Source organism: Anser anser (genome assembly GCF_964211835.1).
Source record: "Anser anser genome assembly, chromosome: 18".
Classification (NCBI taxonomy): domain Eukaryota; kingdom Metazoa; phylum Chordata; class Aves; order Anseriformes; family Anatidae; genus Anser; species Anser anser.
The window spans coordinates 12,833,329-12,852,087 of NC_139739.1; the positions used below are offsets into that span (position 1 = coordinate 12,833,329).

Below are 18,759 nucleotides of genomic sequence, written 5' to 3' on the forward strand. Positions count from 1 at the left end.
CACACAATTCAGATAACTACTAAAGCACCTGGACAGACCTCACTTCAAGCAATTTAAGGTCCCTGTGCATGAGAAAAGCATGATGCAGGCCCTGCCCATCTCCTGCATCACAGATTCAGCAGCCTGTCCAACTTGAAAGGTAAGGCCTCCCAGACACTGAAGTTCCAAGTTTTACTCACACCTACCTTGCAGCCACGGTGATGTCATTTATTGTAAGACAAAATGCTTCTGCTTAGTAACAACCTACATATTCATACTTAAGCTGCGAAATTCCTTGTGGACTGTTCTGGGGAAAAACTCATGGCATCTAGACGAACTGACACAGACTAGTTTATGTCCACTCCTTGAAGGAGAACGCTCTCTGGTGAAGACAGGCTTAGTTAAGTGTTCCCTGGCCAAGTCTGAAACCTGCAATGCACATTACTGACCCAAGCCAGGCTTATATATGAGAAGAAAACTGGTCTTTGTGGTCAGTCCTCACTTCCTTAGAAAACTGTAGCACTAGCAGTGCATGCTCAAGTTGCCAAGATGAGATCTGGATCATTAAAGCCACACTGAGGAGACTGAACTGGAGTCCCTGTTCGTGTCTGCACCACTCCAAAGCAACACAACCATTTGTTTAACCTGACAAACGTCAACAGGAATCAGGCATGGGGTACAGAAGGAAAAGTGCCCCGTTGGAGCACAGAGGGTGGGAAAGGCTGCCAAGGTTGAGTAGGTAGTTTCAATAGCTTTTACTATTTGTACAGAAATGCAAAACGGCGAGAAGAGTTGAAACGCAATGCCAATCCAGCCCAAAGTATTAACGGGGTGACTACAAACAGATAAAGTAAGTATAGAAATTCATCTTCTTGCAGACTGTCTATGGTTAGACCTGGTAGCTGGAATCGTTCAGCAGGCTCTTGGTAAGATCTTAGCTGGCTGCCTGCACAAAAAAAGCCTGGGAAGCTGCTCTCCAGCCAAACTAGCTTGGAAAGCAGAGTTACTCACCAAGATTGTACCCGTGCTGTTCCAGAGAGCATGGATGTGGCCATGCAGTCCAGCTTGGTTTGGCACAAGAAGGTGGCTGCACAAACAGTGGTCAGAATGAGGTCCAAAGACAAGACCATTGCTCCCACAAGTGAAGATGGCACGACACAAAAGAGACAGGCCACCACAGGCAACTAACTGAGGCAGGGCATAACAAGTACAAGTTTGCTTTCTAGGTCCAGGCCATAACTGCTGACAGGGCTGGTATGTCCTAAGAAGTCACTAAAGACGAAGGCCAGGTTTCACCCACGAGCAGAAATCTGTATGACGACTTTTCAGTTCTAATGCAAGACCTCACTCTGACTCACCACATGAGCTGGTTACTGTTCACACTCAGCTTCAAATTTACTTTCCCTTCAGTTTGCTGGAGGGAAAGTATGTTGGCATTCATTTCTTCTCCTTCTTTGGCTGCTCGAATCCATGTCTTTACAGTACAGAACTGGCCTTTTTCTCCATACTTGGAGGGTTCTCTGCTGTGCGTAGGACTTGGGGATGCTGAGAGTACCTTCCAGAAAACCCCTTGCTGCCCACATTCTCAGAGGCTTCTGCAGCTGCTTCCTGAGACTCTGAGGTTTCTGTTCCAGGTAGCTGGGTCATTTCTGTTTCAAAAAAACAGCCTGAAAGCAACACTTTTATAAAACCATTAGGCATATTAAAGAAAAATATGATAGCGCATCCATTTCAGACAAGCTCTCTTGAGAAACAGGTATGAGTTGTTGGTTCAGGCCTCTGCTTTGAATAACTGAAATGTAAAGGAGCACACGGGGGTTTAGAAACATTTGATTTCAGTGTGGGACTCGGGAACTCAGCTCTTGCACAGCCATGACTGAAGATTAGGTACACCCACTATCTCTGGGCTGAGCACTTTCATTACATAGCATTTAGGATGGACTTTTGAGAACCTCAGCTGCAAGGTGCACACAAGATTCAAGTATTTTCCTCATTATTATTGCAGAGGCCGTAAATGGCAAAAGCAGCTCATGTCTTCTCCTGGTTTCTAACTTGCGGGAAAGCTCGTTATCAGCAGGGCATCCTTGAAACAGCAACCAAGAGCATTAACTTTTAATATTTAATGTATTCCTCAGGCTCTGGGAGAGCAATGTGAGAAATATCCCGTAAAAATCTATTAGTGTTAATAAAATACCACCCAACAGGTTGTCCATTATCAGCAATTAAAGTTTTCAAAGCAGGTCAGATAACTCCCTGGAATGATTTGTGTGGCCTTTACATCCGTTCTTTTCCTTCTTCCATTTTTTTTTTCTTTATTAAACTTTCTCAACTCTTTTTTCCTCCCTCCCACAGCACAGTCTGAGCCCTAACCAGTGAATTATAGCACTAATGAGGTGTTTATACTCTCTGCCCATCAATCACAGATGTGTGTGAGTGAAAGCGCCAGCCGATAGTCGGGAAGTGCTGCAGCCTTTGCTGCAGCCAAAAGAATATTAGACTGTAGCTAGATAAATCCCCTGCTCTTTTCCTTTGTTGCTCATGGCCACAGCGCAAGAGCAAATACACTCCATCTGATTTTCTACCCCCTGAAAAAGTGAGGACATCCCTGTAGTTCACATCTATAACCTTCTCCCATCCCATTTGCCTCACTTTACCCCTTACCCAGAGCAATGCATCCCTACAAAGTGACAGCCCTAACAACTAAAGGAGCAGCTAAGTTATGGTGCAGTGAAATAAGGCAATAGCTACCCCCAGTTCCTGTGACACAACAGAGCTTACTGTTGGCACCCCTCTCCTACCTCAGTGCTTTTCTCATCTTTTCATTGTTGATGTCTGGCTACGAGTCCCCAGAACAAAAATCTGCTAACGTGCTGGTGGCAGCACCCTGAAAGATGAACACCCAAACCATAATTACAAATCAGTTAATTTAAGATTTATGTTTTTTAATTATTGTTTTTAAGCACACTTGGATGTTTAATAGTGAGGCTTTGGCTTTCTCCCTGGCTCTCTCATCTTACAGAAAATCAACAAATCTAAATGAATGAATACCCATGTTTGCAGAGAACTCAAATAACTTTACACCTACACAAATGAAGTAATGAAATGAGGTCTCTGTGGTCTCAGTTTAGCATAACCTAGCAGAGAGTGGGCCAAACCCGGATGGGGTGTTCACGAAGAACTCAAGGTGTGTTTACTGCGGCCTTAGAGGTCCCAGAAGAAGACAAAGAGCTTCTGGCTGGTGCTCCCAGCAGCCTGGCACAGGAGTAGGAAGTCTCCGACATGATCTTTAAGAAAGGGAGTTGTGAGCAGAGACGGAGTTAAAGGGATGCTGCCACGGCTGCAGAACTAAAATCAGTTCCTCTAAAGCAGCTGCTTCTGCCCTGGTTTGAGAGCAGGATCCTCGCAAACCTGAGCCCCCCGTGCTGCCCAGAAGGGGAGCCAGGAGGCAGACGGCTGGGTGCCACTACGCTACTGGAGCCCAGAGCAGGGTGTGCAGTGCTGGAGCCTTCTCCCAAGGAGCTGTGGCTTTAACCTCACCTCGGCTCCTACGAGGGTGGAGCAAGCAGTTTTTCCTCATCCTGTTGAACGATTAGTAGGTAGGGCTTGTCTATTATTCCTAAAGAAAATTATATTTTCACTCGGACATGGTTGTTTTCTATGGTGCTTTTTGGAGCAGTATCCCCCCCACCCGTGGATTTTACAAAAATAGCTATCAATCATCCCATTTCCCCCCTTCCCACCATATTTCTCTCTTCCTCTTCTCCCAGGATCCTGTTCCTTCTCTTCTGGTGCATGCTCCATTCCTGTAAATAAAGTTCTCCCCATCTCCTGTACCTTTGGGTGCAGCCCCACACTTAAAGGCAATCCCCAGGGTGCTGCTTCTCTCCCCTTGCTCCACAGCTGCTCACCCATCGCTGCATCATCCTTTGGGGACGTTTCACTTCATTTGCAACAGGAGGGTTCTTGTCTTTCCCCAGGTTCACGGCTAGGGTAGAGGGTTTTAACTCTTTTCAATCTGTACCCCCCCAGCATTTTGTAAGGAAGTCACAGGTCCTTGTGCAGCCAATTCACACCTACGGACAGAAACCACGCTCTCCTTAGCTACTTTTTACAAACCCCTTCCCCATTATCCAGGCCAGGATCATGTTGAAAAACCTGATGACTTATCCCAATGGGAATAAAAGCCTCACTGCTGGGCCAGACCCCCCAGGAACCTGCTGCAGACTCCGGAGGGGCATCGCCTGCGCACCCTGAGATGGCTCAGCTGGCCCCACGGACACGCACATCGATAAGCAACATCGACAACATCACCCAGGGGCCAAACTGCTTTCAGCACTCACACAAATGCATCTGGAAGTAGCTTGGGTGCCTCCCCTCCCGCTGTGTGTGCTGTATGGGCACCTGGCTTTCTGAATTGGTAGGGAGGCGGATGAGAAGGGTAGGGAGGGAGACAGGCAGACACCGGGTCTGTGGTGAGCAGCGGGGAGCGGGGGCTTGGCAGCTCGTCATAGCAGAGCAGGAAGTCTTAATACTTGGAGCCAGTTGAGTAACCTCACTGACGACCTTCCATCGTAGGCGCCAGTGCTCTCACACAGGGGGAAAAAGCACAAGGAGAGAGAGAAACAGAAGCTGAGAGAACGTGGTGCAAACAGCACAGCACACAGCCAGAACGGACGCCACGCTCCCCAGATGATATCTGCACGTATGGGAATTGCTGGGGGGGGGGAGGGGGGCAGCAGATCCCCTTCCCTGGTGCACCTGGTCATAGATGTGATTTCTGCTCTTAAGGGTTAAGTTTATACTCATGCACCAAAACAAGTGGTTGCATTTTCTCAAGAACTTGGCGTGTTGGGAAAATGTGGCTTTGAGCGTCCCAGGGGCTATATGCAAATCACGGGGTAGGTGTGTCGTGCGGTCTCAGCCCTGAATCATTCAGACTGGTGACACGACCAGAGCACGCTACAGCTCCCTGACTCACATGCCCAGGATTCCTTCCTACGGAAACCAGAGCGTGGGAGGGGAGCAAACAGAAATGGTGCGCAGCCACATCTCGCAGCTGGGAAGAGAGGAGACAGTCTTCAACGCAAGAGTTGGGAAACGCCGAATATCCCACAGTTTAGCTAAAGCCCCAGGGAGCTACTGGGTGAGAAGTTCCCCTAAGAACTCAAGTTCTTATAAATCTTGTCTTCTTCTGACATCACAGGCAACAATAGGACAGAGGGAACAGGGGTGTCCTACTTTACCAAGACCACGAATGAGGCAATCTCTTTGGTTACATTTCACATATTTTTCTGTTGCTGGAATTGAGCACTCAAAATATAATTTGTCACCAAAATATTTTAAATACCTTTTTTCTCCCACTTTGTCTGGTGTAATGAAGGAGTTTAACAGAGCTTAGCAAATCATTTCCTTCCATCACAGAAACGAAGCCACCTCTAAGGAGGAATATCTGCTTAACGACACAACAGCTTCTACAGTGGAAGAATACATAGAGGTGCAAATGCCCACGTATGTTTTGAGACAATGTGTGCAAGCACGTGCAAGAGAGCCCCCAAACTCCTCTGGTGAATCCTCCTGCCCACAGCTCCCCACTCTACCTGCCTGCCAGAGCACTCTACCTTGCAGCAGGGTCAGCAGAGAAGAACGTGCCGCCATGCACACGACGGAGCCTGGGAAAGAGGGGGGAGAGCGTGGGCAGCACTGTGGTTTATGGGTAAGAATTCCATGTTTAGGACAATACTAGAAGTCAGCTGAAAATCATTAAGTTTGGTCACTTGAGTGCTTTTGAAATCCATGCCCCAGACATGAGTCTGAGGCAGCCCTGCTGCAGGGTGACTCATGCGGTGAGCATGCGAGCATCATACATGCAGAAGGACCCACACAACAGAAGCAGCTGTGTAGGGTGTAAAACAACAAAAAAATTCTAATTAAGGTCACCCTTAAATATGTCACAGCTGACACTGGCACTGCTACACTGCACATCAATTTTCCTTGCACTGTAGCCAGGATGGCAAAACATGCACTCTCCAAAGTCAACACAGGCAGTTTGGACAATGCCCAAGAACCCATATGTTGGGCTTACTCCAGCAAGGCTAGGCAGAAATGGCCAGCTCACAGCCAAAAGCTGTATTGCCACAACTCTGGATAAGCATGGAGCCAGGCTGGGCAAGCTGGAGTGAAAGGCGTCGATTCTATGCCACCAATACAAATTCTGTGAGCAGTGCTGAATTTCTCCTGCCTGTAGAATTAGGCTGTATATGGAAATGAGAGCCAGCATGGGAGCAGGGACAAGAGAACGAGGGGGAAGTCACACCCCATAATTTTAAGCCTCGAAAAGGTAGGGATTCAGTCCAAGCTAATTGTTTAAGTTCACTTTATATTTAACGGAGAAAGAAACTCATTGCCAGAATAGAATTTCTCTCATCTTGAATTGGATACGTGTTCCTCCCCACCTTTCTCTGTTAAAAAGAAAGGAAACAGAAAATTAGTTCAGTCTGAATACTTTAATACTGAAATCAGGTGAGATGAATCCTACCCTACATGTCCTATCCAGGTGAGAGTGACACAGCCAGGAAGAGAATGCAGGAGGGCAGCTTCATTTCCTCATGCCCTGACACACCGTCTCCTCTTTCTGCCACCTTTACTGATGGTGATCATCACCCAGCGCCTCGAGAAATCAAACCAGCTCCTGACACCGGGATGACTGGGTAAGCGGCAAAGTCTGACTTGCAGGAATAAAGGCAGGAATTTTGGGAACACGGGGGTGAGAGGCAGTTGGTTATTTCAAACAGCTCATACCAATTGCATGAGCTGGGGACAATTTCTCTTTAAACTGCCTACTTGACATATTTCTAAGCTAGATGAATTATCGGGCCCTGGCAATTCTCCCAGGGCACTGGAGCTTTCTTCCCAGCTTCCTCTCACTAATGGGCACAAGAGCTTGAGCCCCTGAACCCTTTCTCTCCTCCACCTTCCTTTGCTCTCTGCACCCCCAGCACACACTCAGACCCGCGCTGAGCACGGCTCAGCCTTTCTGTGATGGAAAACGAAGGCAGCTGCCAACACGCAGGGCTGCCGTCAATTCCTGAGTGCAAAGGAGGTGCAATTCACCTCCTCTGTGCCAGGTTACACCAACTCTGCTATCCGTGACATCCCCGGCCTCGCTCAACAGCTCCAAGCAAACTGCACGGACTTGCACTGATACAATTAGTCTGCCTCAGCCCCGGAAGAGGAGAACCCATGAAAATCTGCACTGAATCCTGTCTTGTCCAAAGTTCACAGCTTCCTTCTTTTCCTCCTTTCTTCATTTTTATTTCTGCAATTATTTCTCCCCCTTCCATTTTTTCCCTCTTCCCCATTAAGAGGGGAAAAACACAAGAAAGAAAACACAGGCAGCCAAAAGCTCATTAACATACTTGACCTTTTGGAAGAAAATTAATTCCAAATTCGCACATACCGGCTGTGTTGCTTGGTTTTGTCAAAACGGTGGCATCATTAGGGAGGAGAAGAGATGGCTCAAGGGGACGGGGTGTCTGCCACCTCAGTGGAACTTGCACCGAGTTACTGAGTGCTGGCACAAATAAAGCAATGACATGGGCCATTCTGTCAGCTTTTCACATGAAATTAATCTTCGTTTCGTTGGCTGTGTAAATTTTTATCACCACGGAGTGGGGGGTGATGAATATACCAAAGCATCCTGACAGCTATGGCCTGAAAACTCGAGATTGTCTCTGCATCTTAACCGCAGTGGTGCTGGAACAATTCTCTGCCCCTGATGTTCTCCCTGCGCGTGTGCACGCGTGCGTGCCTGTGCGCGCGGGTGTGCGCCGCTGCCTGGACGTGTGAGCACTCCGCTGACACTCTCTTTCAACTCGAATGTGCTGTGGCCTGGTAAATGCTTAGGGTTTGGATTTCCTGGCTTGAGGGCAATGGTAAACAAATTACTGCTTCTCTTTCACTCTCTGAGTCCCAATCCAAAAGCCGGTTTTGATCCCGGCGTGCTTTGCTGGGGTTGGCAGGATTTCCTAACTGATGATCAAAAAGAGCAGCTCTGCCTTCTCCTGTGGCTCTGGAGCTTGTTGGTGCTGCTGCTTTTACAGCGTGTGTCATGTTGCAGGCCAGGTAGAGACGTGACATTGTTTGCTGCTAGCAAGGATGTGAGAATAACACCCACCTCCGCGGCACTGCGTGCACGCTGCCTCCTCCCCAGCCAGCTCCGAACTAACACTCGTGCATCCACAGAGGCACCGCCACAAACACGCTCGCAGCCTCAGCCCTCCTAGCTGCACACCCACCCCAACACACAGGATAAGCATAAAACCACCCTCAGTGTACACTCGGATGCACATACACAAACGCGGCGCCACGTGAACCTGCAGACGTCCTCCGGATTACAGCGCACGCTGCGCTCCATGCTTTATCCGAGACAGATGGCAGACTTAAACCTTCAGGTCTCTACAGAGCAGCAATACAAATTTCATGAAGGGGCTCATCTCTCGAGCAGTCTGATTGATAATGGCCAGGAACAAAATCAGGAGGGTTGGCTGAGATGAGTGACCAGGCCTGTGGCCACGATCAGTCAGGCTGTGCTAGGCGTCACTTGCCAGTCAAGGGCATCAGCTGCTCTTTTTCAGAGCAAATGAGAGCTAGGCCAACCAAAGTCATCCCCCAACATCCCAGCTGTCAGTCAGAGGCAATATGCTAACTAGGAACTGCGCTGCTGACACTTTTAGCTTCACCTGCAAAGTCAGGATTTGGCCCCTGGGTGTAAAGCACGCGTCCCTTCCTGAACCAACCAATGCTCACTCTGTCCTAAAACGTGCATGCACAAAGTCTGGACAAACCTGCAGCTGCTGGGCGATAATAAAAGCACATCCAGACATGCATAACCACAGCCTGCAACACACACCCTGAACATCCACGCAGAACTGGCTGAGTGGAAGGATGCACACACCAAATAAGAAACCCATCTTGAAATGCATATGGACGTTCTCAGACGTGTGCACACATGAACATACAGATACACGTTCCCATTCTTGTATATTTGAAGAATCCCCACACATTATCATTACTAAGGTCTTAAAAGCAAACGTATGGGGAAACACTTAAAAGAGGTCAACCACTATTTGTAGTTAAGATGTTATCAATCTTATACCATTCCAATGAATGCGGCACTCGAGCAAATCATTGGAACCAGAGCTGAGCCTCCCTTACGCTGCGCCACAGGTAGCTAAAAAAAAAAGTTGTATATAAATACACATCCACACACATTCATGTCTGAAAGCTTTCAGAGGTCACTGTTCCCTGAACCCCTGGTTAACCACCAATATTCCATGTACTCTTACACACTGGTGGCCACTTCAAAGCCACTTCAGCCTGCTGTGCGCACCTTATACGTGGCGACAGCATTCCTGTGCTTTACATGCTTGTGGTGCAGACGAAAGCCTTAAACCTTGAGCTTCTTCAGCAGCACTGAAGAGTCCCAGGGGAAGCTCATCGCCCAAGCAGGCTGACTCATGGCCAAAGAAAAAGAATCAGGAATAGCTGGCTAAGAGGAGTGGCCTGGTCTCCAGCCACTATCCTGATCCCCATCTGAAAAATGAGAAAGAATCCCCCTCAGAAACACCAAAACCTACCCCCTGCTCCAGACTTCCTCCCAGCTTGAAGCCAAACTGAATGTGACAGTCACAAAGGCACATCACTAATGTCCACCTTGCAGGTGCTCTCAGTTTACCAGTTAGTGCTGCATGAAATCATCATCAGAAACAGAACAGAACATGATGTTGGGTGAATTTTTAGCCTAACAAGTTAGCCACCACAGCTTTGTCTTATCCAGATTGGGGTAAACACCCAGCATTTGCAGAATTTGACCTCTGACTGCAAAAATGTGAAAAAGCTTTAAAAAAGTCAGTTTCCTTGGATTTTTTTGTTAAAATGAAATTTTGCAGTTGTTTATTTCATATTCCCACTCACCTGAGTGCTTCTGTTCAGCATTCCTCTCTGCATGAAGCTGAAAAATGTCAACAGGGATTCTCCTAACTGGGGTCTGAAAAGAAGCTAAAAAAATACCCCTTTCCCTTCAGTGGATGCCTTACAGGATAATAGATAGGTAGGAGTCTCTGCAGAGTCTGAAGTTCTTCCCTGCATTAAGTACTGCAAGGTTTTAAACCTATGATTTGTAGGTGATGTGGATGAATCAAACTGAGCCACCTCTCGGTGCATAGCTATTTCCTGCACTGGAGGCTGTGTCAGTGCAGAAACACTGGTACTGTAAGAACACTGTGAGCCCATCGGTTGTCCTAGTGCTGTTCAGCAGAGCCAGTGATCATGGATGTCCCTCCCATATTCCTTCTGAAAAATGGGACTTGGACGGGGCCTTGTGGCCAGTGCAGATACCGGCCACCACAAGGACAGGACTGGAAGAGGAGATTTCAAATGGCTGATTCCCTCCAAACAAGAGGAAGGTAAAATGTTTAGTGGATCATCAAGGCCAGAAAGAAGAGCATGGAAGGTCATGATCATGCCGTTATGGAATAGATCTTGTAGGTCATCTTATCCACCCTCTTCTCCCCTAGCTAGATCAAGAACTGTGATCTCCTGAAGAGGGTCATGGAACTCTTTGAGGTCTCAGATCCATTAGATTTTAGCACAGACTGCTAAGAAGCTAAGCACACTGTTTGGCTTTCATATTTACTATTCTGTTATCAGTCCAATTCCAGCCAAGAGCACATGGATACTCAGCTGACAGGCACCTGGCAGCAACGAAAGCTAACAGCATCTTGTACTGTAACAGGAGCACAGCCAGTAGGTCAAGGGAAATGACTATTCCTCTGTAAATATCTCTGTATCCAGCTGTGGGTCCACAAATAGAAGGAAGACGCTGATGAGCAGACAGCCACCAAGATGGTGAGGGGGCTGGAGCATCGGCTCTATAAAGAGAAGTTGAGGGGAGTGAGTTTGTCCAAGCTGCAGAAGACTTAGGGGACTCCTAATAAGAGTCTTCTGATACCTACGATGTTATTGAGAAGACAGATGCAGGCTCTTTGCTTGTGTGTGTGGCAGGGAAGCAAAAGACATAAATTAATATCATAATGAAAGTCATAAATTGAAGGAGTGAAGGTTTTACCTGGATATAAGGACAGAAAATCGCATTATCAAAACTCTAACCCAGGAGGTTTTTTAAACATCTGACAAAGCTCTGAGCCTGTTTGGATGAGGAGGTTGGACTAAATCTTAAGAGGTCCCTTCAGACCTGATTTATTCATCCCTCCCTCCGAATTCTGCAGCTTCTTTGCAAGGCGCATAAATGTGCTTGCATCCTCGCACGCATGATTGCGAGAGAGGGGGAGCGTGTGTACTGGTGGCATTAACGTGCAGAGCAGCACATGCTGGTGGTTGGGGTTTCCATGAGTGTGATTGTGTGCACAGATAAGAGAATTTCTGCCTGTATTTATGCACGAATACAACAAAGTATTTGTGCATGTGTAAGCAAGTGTGTCCGTGTACTTTAACATCACTGAAATTGCTGCATGAGGGAATGTGTGTATGTGCACGCACGTGAGCTCAGGAGAGTGAGAGCATGTTTCTGGCTGCACGGAGTTTACAGAAAAGATCTCTGTGGAAAGCTGCACTAACAGAGCATCCTTCTCCCTCTTGCCAGACCGTTGTGGCTTGTTGAAGTAATGTAGTTTCTGAGGAGGGAAGTTTTATATCTTGAGACAAACCACATACCTCCAGGGCGTGCATCCAGCCTGGGAGAGAGCAGAAGTGAGACAAGAGAACAGCCCAAGTCTCTCGGAGGTGTCACTGTGTGCACTCTGAATGCAATGACTCGGTCCCATCGGAGGCGATGGGGTGAGAAGAGCAAGCGAGCTTCCTTGGGAGGACTTCAGAAATAGAAACAGGACAATCCAAACACGCATCCACTTGAAATCAAACCTCATGCATGTTACCAGTGTCAGGGATGCTCTAGTACGATCGCAGTTGGAAAAGTTGTTAAAAACCATGCTTAAAGAGAAACGTGAGGTGTGGTATTAAAGCGTGGTGTCAGAATACATGTGTAAAATGATGTGTGGCATCAAGTGCTCTCAGCCTAAATATTCACCAAAGGAGGTGCTGGTTAATCTCTAATGCTTTAATAACCCTCTTGCCAGCCTGGGTAGGAGCAGAGAAGCAGCACTCCCAAATTCCAGAGAGATGAATCACTGGGTAACCTGGGGGACCCTGGTCAGGCTGAGGTGAAGGAGAATTGAAACAGACTGCCGAGGAGCAGAAAGGCACACTGCGGGAGGAGGGAGAAGCACAGGGGATCGCAGCGCGTTCAACAGCACACATCCTGCCGCAGCCTGCGACACACGGTAATGTGAGAGGGAAAAACCCCTTCCAAAACCTTCAGCTCCAGCCACCCCGTTTGTCAGAGGAATTTGAATTTCAGCTCTGATTTGACTAAGGCGGCCCCTGACCGAGGAAGGTTACCAGGCAGCCCCGGGAGCTCTTCTGAACTTCTGGGTTGTTGCAGTTCATCCACTGGGTTATGAGCAGCAAGCTATGTACACAAGCCAGGGAGCTGTCTATCGAGCTCATTTCATCTGATAGGACGTGTGAGGGGAGACTCGTAAGTAGGTGACCAGAATAAATGATTTACCAGGGCACTAAAAGATCAAGGCAGTTGTTTCTAAAGGGGCTCAGAACATCTAAAGCCAAAAGCGCTATGGTGCTTTTAGGTGTACCCTCAGGCTGTCAACCTTGCTCCAGCTTCTTGGAATAAATAATTTGAACTGTTCCCCATTAGCCAAGTAGTAGAAAACCTGTTACAAAAATTGCTTGCACACTCTCCCAAGGAAATAGGCATGTGATAAATATCTGCCTCTTAAGTACCCACAGCCGATAAAGTAGGATAAAATTTCAGACTCATATTTAAAATAAGATCCCGTTTTGCAGCTCCAGTAGTACAAGAAGAAGAAAAAAGCTTCTGAAAATGCCTTTTCAAAGTCAACTCACTCTCACTCCACGTTTCATTGTAACTCAACAGCAGATGGTCCTTCTTGATACCCCCTTCAATTCATGGCTGTTTCTTTGGGTAATACAGCTGTAACACCAAAACCACCAAGCTTCCCTTAAAGGACATGAACCTCTGGGCTTATGGGAGCATAACTGGGGCCATGCCACCACATTAAGATCAGTATGGACTGTTCCACCCTCAATCACTATGAACAGTTTCTGACTGTAGGAAGTCCCAGCAAGTCAGTTACATGGTGCTCCTGAGCAGGTTGCGAGCAATGGGAACAAACTCAGTAGGTCAGGATTTTAAATAGCACTTCTAAATTTTAAGCCATATGTTGCTGGAGTGAAAATGGCTGCTTCGTTCGCTGAAAGGCGGTGTCTCACTCATAAACCTCTATGTGGCCAGTCACTAGAGGGGGCCAGAAAGCCACCTTGTAACAAGAGGGGCTGTAAAATCAATGGCGTGGACAAGGACTTGACTTCTACTCCCCAAGTAGTCCCCCTGAGATGAGTACGGCAGGCTCCTGAGCCTTTGCTTACAACAGATGCCATTTACTCCATGTGTAATTCCATGTAGATGAATGGACGTCTTCAAGGAGGCGAGTACTGGCCCCATGAGTAAATGTGACACAGTTCGGCCTTTAAATAGCACTACCCTTTTGACGACCTTCCACAATGACAAAATTAAGTCTAGAAAGAGCTGCGGGGTAAAATCAAACTGAATTTGTCAACATCTGTCAGAAAGAACATGGTATGTAGTCAACCTAGATGGAAACTTGTCTCCAAACCAGAAAAAGTTGGAGGTCACGAAGGAAACACAAGAAAAACTGAAGCCAAGTGAAGTCCACGGTGACATGGGAAGCACGCTTTGTAGGGCCTCTCGCTGCTCCCTTAGGGTTCAAGAAATGTATTTTTTTGGTTTCACAGCAGCACTGAAAATATTCTGCCTGACAAAGGGTCTTCCCACAGCAAGTACAAACACTGAGAATGTGGCAACTCAAAGATCTGACAGGCCACGAACACAAAAGAAGAAAAAGACCAACCTGAGACCCACAAACCCACCGACTCTCCAGATACCGGCACACCGGAGGAAGGAGCAATGCTCTGCCTGCATTAAAGTCCATGAGGGCTTTGGCCAGCAACCTTTATGTTCCTCACCCTTTGGTCCACACAGACAAGGGAGGCTCCTGGAGAACTTCTATGACCCCTGCAAAAGGTGACCAAGAAATGCAAGTGTCCTGTGAGGGGCTCCTTGGACAACTTTTAGGAATCCACAAATAGAAAAACTGCTTAAAGATAGCTCTGAAATCCCTGCTGTAAAGATGTATCCTGTGCTAGGAAAGAAGAGGCTCTTTGCTCTGCTGCTGGACAGCCCTTCAGTTTAGCCATTTATTTGCATAATACCCATCGTACAAAGCTCTGCCAGAAAAAGTTCTGATTAAAGTTATGAAAAGCTGTCAGTGATGAAAAAGGTAAGATTTGCTTTTCAACTCTTTTCTCTTAAACTGTCATTAAAAATGATTCATGATAAAGACAAAGTCTAAGCAACTACATGGTTAGAACTGAGACCCTCCATAAATTAAGGCTTTTCTTTCTGTTCTTACCCTGTTGTGCTGGATCAGGTTACCAGAACAGAATAACTGTATGAATCCAGAGACAGCCAAGTCTGACGACCGAAACTCAACTGCTACTTGTTTGAAAGGTAAGTGATATCTCAAGAAACACATGTTGATTGCGTGGCTTAAAACAATGGATCCTTGTAGAAAATAATAAACCCCTAGTTAAAAAAAAAAGTTACATTGTAAAATGACATTGACCATAAGCAGCAGACTCAGGGCACTGACACCACACGCCGCAATACTTCTTTAGGGCTGCTCAGGGAGGGAAACGAGAAAAGAAGAGCTGAGCATTGCAAGCATTCACTGGGTATTGAAAGAGGATGAACAGAGAATGCTTTTCCTCCTTGTTTCTTTCCCAAAGAGAAAAATAATGAAAATAGAAATTGGGAAAGTGTGGAGGAGTAAAAGAGCAGGGGGAGATGGAAAGAGAGATGAAAAGTCTATAGCTTACATGATTATTTTTTTTTTGAAAAAAAGAAAAAGAAGAGAACCCAGAAAATCTGGGGCTTGAATAGAAACTTAAGATTTGGAAAGTAAAATCTTTGAAGTCATAAATATGACTTCAGTAAGAAACAACAAATAATAAAAATAATATAATGTTCTATTATGACAACTGCATCACAGACATACACTAACTAAAATGCCAACTGCATATCCACAGCCACTAAACATTTTTGGATGACATTAAATAGTTTGGCAAAACGTATTTTGCCAAAAAGAAAGATGTGTCTTGTTTTCAGCTTAAGGAATATTATGCCCCAGCAAGACTAAAACTCTAGCTCCTATGAGGCCTTTCAAGGAGGCAAGAGGCAAGAAGAGTTGAGACAGTTCAGCTAAAATAAGACATCTGCTTCTCCTGCCCATTGTACAACTAAATTCAAACCTTAGGTGTAGGAAGTTCTGAGTCATTTGTTTCAAGTATCCACAGGTGTGGTTTTTCCTACCTGAACTGGAAAAGGAAACAACAAATAAATGCAGAAGACATTTTTGCTTAACATCTCTACAAAGAAGTCACGTGTTTTTCCAGAAAATCTTTTTGCATAAATCACAGCCACATTTCTGTAAAAGTGGGTGAAGTCTAGATCCACATCCTAATTTCACACACTCCACACAATATCCAGTCATGTACCTGTCCAGCAGTTAATGGATTTTTCTCCTCTTACGGTACATCCAGATCTGGCCCTCAGGTTCTCATCCCCCTGAGGCCGGTACACACGCCTTGCTTGCTGCATGCACGGGGCTAACAGCGCTCCTGGTCTGTCTGCATTAGCCACCACTACTGAATCCCTGTTGTCATAGATACTGCTACAGTAACATTATAGTTTCCACAAAGATGCTTCAGCAATTTACTCTGGTGATTAAACTGCAGCCATTTATTGCACAGAATAAATAACAGGGCAATGGTGAATTATGGGGCTACGACTCCATCGATGGGTCCCGGTGACATCATAAACCACAAGAACCAAGCTCGAGTCATCAGAACTCCCGAGATGGAATTATAAGCTCCATCATTCAAATTGTGCTTTTTAAAGATATTTGATATAATATATGGAGCCAACAAAATGAAAGAGAGAGAGGCAGAGACAGACCGTCAGGCTCTCAGGCCAACCACGTACTCTCCTGGCCACCACGAGTCTGAAGCCAAGATTGGTAACAGCTGCAGCTGCCACCGCGGCCGGGAGCGACAGACTGCCAGGCACTCGGCACAGCCAGGTACGCGGCCGCGGGTTGGCAGAGCTACTCGAGATCGATGCTGCCTGTGGGACCGCATGGCTCAGCACACGGGGCTCTGAACCCTGCAGCCCATCGGTCCCAATCTGGATGCTACAGAGTATAAAGAGAAGAATGAGCACGGATGAAGTATAGGCTTCATTTTCTTTGCTAGTTCCTTTTTGTTCTGTTAAACGGAGCGGAGTCACCTTTCTCCTAAGGTCTGATGAACTCCAGAGTGAGTGGGCTCAGGTTTTAAGGAGTCAGAGCAATCTCACATCTAACCGTTGAAGTAGTGTAACGATGTTTGTCTTGTGGCTCTGCCTCCCGGTGGTATCAATGAAGCACCTTTTTTAGAACAGGCCAAGACTATTTGCTGGCCAAGAATTTTCTTTTCTCTTAGGAGGGTATGGGGCCACGTTCTGAGCCTATTGTAAACTCCTGACATTGATTTAAATGAGCCAAGGCTCTGGCTCCAAGCCTACTGTGCTAGGATAGCATATACCTGCAGCTGACGACTGTGGAGGTTGAAAAACATTGATTGCTTCGTACGTTCTGGCCCATTAGATGTTATTTAAAATACTGAAGTATCAGAGAACAGAACAATCTATAAGATTAGTGATAGCAGATGGATCTGCTCACTCATGAAAGTTGTTTGTTTGATTTCAGTGCTTACCAAAAGTTGTCTTTAGCAGCTAGCCAATGTGAAGATTTTTTTCCCTGTTATTTTGAGAGCTTGGTGCAGCCAGCTACTCGTTTCTTGATGCATTCAGTAACATGAAAGACGTAAAATAGTCATTGCCAGCTCACTTTCCTGCTTGAACAGGTCTTCAGATTACAAAAAGTCCCTGGTGGGAAATCACAATAGAAATGCCAAAGCAGTACCGATCTGGGACGAATGAAACAGGGGGCTCTATCTACCTTTTTCTCCCTCTCATCACCATTTCTCAGACAGAACTTTAGGATCAGGGAACTTAGTCTCACTCTAGCAATTCCTCTTTAAATATATACTTAAGGGTAGTATTTTAAAAATCACTCATCATTGACCTAAAATGTGATGCTATTTGAGGTCAATGTTATATTTTCCATTGGGGACAGCTTGACCAATGTTGAGTACTTTCAAAATTTCCACCCATACACACACATATATATAGAGAGAAGGGAAGAATGTAGAATGATACATGCATCTTAATGTACCATACTAGACATGGAGACAAAACCACATTTTTAATAGCTTTCCATATTGATTTCAGAACTATTTATCATGTGCCTGCAATAGCATACATTTGCAGACTTTAAAAACTAAAGCTAAGCTTCAATATATTGGGCTTGATCCTAATCTCACTGTAAAATGACAACGTCTCTGACAAAAATAATTAGCCCACCGTAAATGTGATCAGAAACAGGTAATTTTGTCTCACTGTGTTCCTCTTTTCACCTTCTTTAGGATGGGAAGTTGTGTGCAGATACAGTTCAGAAGTGCCCAGACCTTTTGCAAGTTGGCTGGAATGACTCCTTGGAGCTGCAATTGCCTATACCCTCTCTTCTCTACAAGGGACCCCACCTGTTTCCAACACTGCAGCTTATTTTTTCTTGGTATTTCTTAGACATTGGCAAATTACAACAGGGGCTTTTTTAGCATGTTGATATCCTGATCTGTTTTTTTTTTTTAAACTCCAGTTTCTGTGGCTGTTGTTGCAGAAAACAAAAGGGTGGGTGGTAAAAAAACAACTCCTACAAAAACCACCACCAACAAAAAACCAGAGCACTTCACCCTGCATCCCCCCAAATAGTACCTGTTTTGCAGTGTGTAAAGATGTTAATGAAATGCCACATATTTCACCAGTTTTAACACAAATGCCCCCAAAACCTGAACGGAATAGCAACTTTCCCTCTGCTGCTTAGACTGCTTAAGACAGGTGGGCAAAGAAACCAAAATAGTATCATGATACCACAACAGGAACTGTGAACACCAAAAGGTAACACCTGAAAAAAATGACTTCGCTTGAAAACACTTGTGTTACTCAGCTAGTAACCAATCACTGTGTTCCATAGATATTCCAATTATCAATGTATCTGTTACAATGAATGCATCAACTTCAATTAGCCAAAGATTATAAAGAACAACCTTCCTTTCCTCTGAAGAACTCAAGGGTGGTGAAATGCTTCTCCTGTGGCAGAACACGTCTCCTGTGGCACCATCCCCATTAGCCAAATGTTCCCACATAAGCAGTTTAAACTGACCTGAAGTGCAGGTTGCTGTTTTCTATCTTTCTGTAAGTTTATTTTTATTGCCTTAGAGAAATGGTAGGTTTCTCTACAAATCTACACAGCAGAAGGATGATGAATTGCTATGGTTAATTAGTAATTTACTGATTGCACAGTTAGCAACCAAACAGAATTTATACTCTACTACACTAATCACAGCATACTCTATCTGGGAAAGAAA

The 18,759-nt window shown here is 45.8% G+C and overlaps 1 protein-coding gene across 20 annotated transcripts in view; it reads right to left on the minus strand.

Annotated features, from left to right (window-relative positions):
- Positions 1–18,759, minus strand: part of TBX3 (T-box transcription factor 3) — a 273,513-nt gene that overhangs the window by 202,135 nt on the left and 52,619 nt on the right. For 2 of the 20 annotated variants that reach the window (XM_083804585.1, XM_083804577.1), the window contains exon 7: positions 1,338–1,628. The exons of the other annotated variants lie outside the window; for them this stretch is intronic. The gene's annotated coding sequence lies outside the window, so the exon portion shown is untranslated. The remainder of the gene's footprint in view (positions 1–1,337; positions 1,629–18,759) is intronic. 20 annotated transcript variants of the gene reach the window in all.